The sequence below is a fragment of the Sceloporus occidentalis genome, unplaced genomic scaffold (genome assembly GCF_023333645.1).
Source record: "Sceloporus occidentalis isolate IW3139 unplaced genomic scaffold, rSceOcc1.0.p SCAF_8, whole genome shotgun sequence".
NCBI classification, from domain to species: Eukaryota; Metazoa; Chordata; class Lepidosauria; order Squamata; family Phrynosomatidae; genus Sceloporus; species Sceloporus occidentalis.
The window spans coordinates 31,690,672-31,695,219 of record NW_028316988.1 but is presented as its reverse complement, the minus strand read 5'-3'; the positions used below and the strand labels follow the sequence as shown (position 1 = coordinate 31,695,219).

At 41.7% G+C, this 4,548-nt stretch overlaps 1 pseudogene; it reads right to left on the bottom strand.

The window, feature by feature from the left end:
* Window positions 1–1,534: 1,534 nt before the first annotated feature.
* LOC149308520 (dnaJ homolog subfamily A member 4 pseudogene) lies at window positions 1,535–2,676 on the bottom strand (annotated as a pseudogene).
* Window positions 2,677–4,548: the final 1,872 nt, after the last annotated feature.

Sequence of the window (4,548 nt, the reverse complement as noted above, 5' to 3'; positions counted from 1 at the left end):
TTGGACTGGATGGCCCTTGGGGTCTCTTCCAACTCTATGATTCCATGATTCTATAGCACTCTGAGCCTACTGTGATTTTAATTGTTTTTAAATGTATAAAGGTATAAAGTCTTATAATGCAAGCCATGCACTGATGGACTATTGGACTATAATTTTTTATTGATTGATTTTATACTCTGCCTTTCTCCCAAAATAGGATTCTCTTAAAGGGGTTTGTTTTTCATAAAAAGAAAGGAAGGTATAATGTCTTGGAATTTAAAATTATGATAGATAGATAGATAGATAGATAGATAGATAGATAGATAGGTCTTGGAATTAAAAATTGTGTGTGTGTGTGTGTGTGTGTATGTGTGTGTATGTATGTATGTCTTGGAATTAAAAATCCCTCTTGGAAGTGGGAATGAAATGTTGTGTGGATGCAGCCTGGGTTCTTAGCTCAGCTCAGAAGTTGGAATGCAGTGTCTCAAAGCATGAGCAGAGTGTCTCTGAGCATGAACAGAGTGGCTGCCGCTCATTGCGTGAGCAGCTGCACTTTGCTTTATCGAGTTGAATTTATCTGATGTAAACACCTTCAGAGGAAAGACTCAGTTTGCATCTGCACTGAAAAAATAATCCAGTCTGATGCCACTTTAACTGCCCTTGGCTCCATGTTGTGAAATGCTGGGATTTGTAGTTTGTTGGGGCACCTGACAGATGACTCAACAGGTCCTCAAAACTACAGATCCCAAGATTCCACAGCATGAAGCCATAACGGAAGTTAAAGTGGTGCCATCGAGGTGTCGAGGGTAAACGCTCGGCCCTCTTTTTGTGTCTTGGAGGGAGGGGCTCTTAGCCTCTCAAAATGGTGGCACTTAGTCTTGACCCCCCCTTCCCAAAATCCTGGCTACGTCCCTGCTCACAGGCCGGAGAATGGCAGTTATGGAGGAAGGAGCCTCTATCTTCAGGCTAGCCCCGATGGAGCTGGGCCAGCCTATTCTTTCGTTCACCTGCCAAAGGATGACAGTTATGGCGGGAGGAGCCTATGTCTTGAGGCTATCCCCTTGTGGAACTCAGCCAGCCTATTCTCTCCTTCACCTGCTGAAGGATGACAGTTATGGAGGGAGGCGCCTCTATCTTCAGGCTAGCACCTGGTGGAGCTTGGCCAGCCTATTCACTCCCTCGCAGGCTGAAGGATGTTATGGAAGGAGGAGCCTCTGTCTTCAGGCTAGCCCCTGATGGAGCTGGGCCAGCCTATTCACTCCCTCACAGGCCATTTTTTTTAAAAACTGAGAATGGTCCCTTCAATTTCAATACTTCAGTCATACAGTAGTAGAGGAAGCATTCCCTGCCTCAAGCATTTCTTTACTCAATCAAGCAGCAGGATGCACAATTCTTAAGTTACACATGCTTGTCTTTTACATAAACTTTTAAATATGGAAGTCATTACAAAAATAAATATACAGTAACCCATTGTGCAAAACTTGGAAGGAGGCTTTAAAAACCTTTGCAGATCAATTCCTGAAGCTGTAACTTTAGAGTCTGTTACAGTTGTGGTTCAGGATGTCTGGCACTGCATCCCAGTTTGGGGCCTTTCTTCGTCCTCTTCGCAGACCTCCCCCTGATTACAGTGAGGCCACTCTTTGGGATCATATTCAACCAGGTCAACTTGATCCATGTCATCTGAAATCATTACTTCTTCCCAAGGAGGAAGGAGAGCTTCTAACAGAGGTAGCTTATCCAGGGAAAGCTTATCTGGGAATGTAGCAAGGAACTGGACGATCAGGCAACCTTTTTCCAATGGAGATTTGTAAATTGGCATGCCTTTATTTAAGATGCACTTAATGTCTCCATGTTTTATCACCTTACCAGGTTTAGATGTTACTACAAGGACTCTGTTATCCAATGTATCGATTCTGTTTTTGAAGCCACACAATACCTCTGTCAGTTGAATTTTCATTTTCATGAGTAAGTTGTGGCTCCTCCTCTGAAATACCGGGTGGCCCTTCTGATCCAGCACAATGATGACACCCCCAGGCTCCAAGTTGGGCTCTTCTCCATGGAACACTAATTTCTGACCATCTTTCATGCCTTTGTCAATGTGCATTTCAATGATCTTCTTCTCTCTAACCACTTTGTTGCCACTGTAGATGGTGCACCGGTCTTTGGGATTTATCCTCTCTCCTTGATCTTTACATTCTGGACAGACACTCCGGATCTGCTGCATCATGCCAGGCCCAGTCTGCTGAATGATCACATGCACTCCTCCTTTACATGTGGGGCACTTTTCCACAGACCCTTTCTTCCCGCCATAACCTTTGCATTTGTCACAAATTACATTCTTCTGAAGTGCCAGTTTTCTTGTAGCTCCATTGTACAAGTCTTCTTCCCCCTTCTATCTCTAGCCATTCGGCCTCCACCACCAAAGAACATGTCAAAGATGTCCATGGGTGAAGTGAATTTGCTGCCACTTCCTCCTTCTTTAATGGCTTGCTCCCCTCCCTGATCATAGAGATTCCTTTTCTTTGGGTCTGAGAGAACTTCGTAAGCCTGCAAAATGTGCTTAAACCGCTCGCCTTCTCTGGGATTCTTATCTAGATGGTACTTCAGTGCCAACTTGCGGTAGGCACGTTTGATCTCGTCAGAGGTGGCACTGGGCTTCACCTCCAAGGTGTCGTAGTAGCCCATCTCCTTCACCATGGTGGCCTGAAGAGAAAGAGGAGGACGCGCCCCCTGCTGGTCGCCTTCACTACTGCTGCCTTCTTTTGCTGTGGACATATCCAAAAAAGCCCTTTTTATTGTTCTTAACCTCTCTAGCAAGCCTGAGGTCATTTTGCGCTTTGGCTTTTCTGACTTTACCCCTACACATGCCTGCTATTTCTTTGAATCCCTTTTTTGTGATTTCCCCCTTTTTCCATGTCTTATACATGCTCTGTTTAAAATTAGCTCTGTTGTAAGTTCCTTAGTCATCCATCCTGGTGTCTTGAGACATCTCCCATTTTTCTTCCTCACTGGAACTGTTTGAAATTGTGCCTTCAGTATCTCCCTTTTGAGAAACTCCCTTTTGAGAAACTCCCATCCATCCTGAACTCCCTTCTCTTTTAGTATTCCTGAAAATGGGATCACCCTCAATACTTCTCTAAGTTTACTGAAATCCGTTCTTCTAAAGTCTAGAATGTGTGTCTGACTATGCCTGGCTTTCCTTTCCTTTCCTTTTCTACTTTCCTTTTGTACAGGATTCAAAACCTCCCACAGCCACAGAAGATGCTGGATAACAAATCATGTAAAGCTCTTCAGGAAACACACTATAGGAAAATTCAGGGAAATAAAAATAAACTTCCTGAGATGGACAGGAAATTTATATATTTGCACGATTATCAGAAATGATATTTTTTTTTTTTTGTCAAAAACATACTAGAAGCCAGGAAGGGAGACTGGAGAATTGATTTGAAAAGTGATATATTAACTTGGTTGCAACATATCTGCCCAACCCTAAACTCAACCAAAGCTGATTTGGAATATATTCATCGTATTGCATTGGGGATCGATAGAATAACACCACTAGGTGTGATAATAAAAATTGTTAATTATAACTAAAGAAGAACTGAAGAATATGATGAGGACAAATCCAGATAAATTAAAATTTGGAAAAATGAAAGTGGAAATATATAATGATTACTGCCCATAAACAAAGTTTAGGAGGATATCAATGAAGCCATATATCGTTTTATTGTTGAAGGCCCGGATTTGTTACACCTGAAGGCATCTTATGTTTTAAAATTTCAATAGGCAGGAAGAAGATACAAGGATTGCAGTTGTTCAAAAAATTGGGGATAGCAAACACATTTGGAGGATCCATTGAAACACTTAGAAAAGCAGGAGCTGGAGAAGGTGGAAAAACATCTGGAGGAGTTGGAGTTGGAGAAGGAGCAGTCGCTGGGTAGATTGGAGGAGAAGAAATATTGCTAGCAATTGGTGAAGTTAGAGTTCCATAGATGAAAGATAGAATTACAGTGGGCCCTCTCCTTATGCAGGTGATCCATTCTGGATCCTCCTGTGTAAGGGAATATTTGCCTATGCTTGAGCTCCAAAGAAAATAATGGGCCTCGTGCATGCGGCAGAGCGGCGCATGTGAGCTGCGGGTGTGCACGCCATTGTTTCCCTCCCCAAACGGCTTCCATGTAAGCTGAAACAAAAGATTCAAGATAAAATTGGTATGCTGGAATATAAGTAATGCCAAATCACGGAAGATAACAGATAAACAATGTTGTCTATCCATTCATGATATAAGATAAGTCCGTGCTGTCTATGTAAACAAACAATTGTTATACATTTTATGTATGTACATATGTTGAGTATGTATATTATGTATTAAAATTAATAAAAAAATAAAAAAACCTATTTGATATGAAAGTAAAGTGGTGATGATGGGAGGGACAGAAGTAAAACATAAATATAAACTAAAAATGGACAAACTGGAAAAAGAGATTCAGTTAGCAGAAACCAAATTAAATAATGATCCAATGAGTGATAACAAAAATGAATATCTGAAATGGTTGAAGAAACAACCTA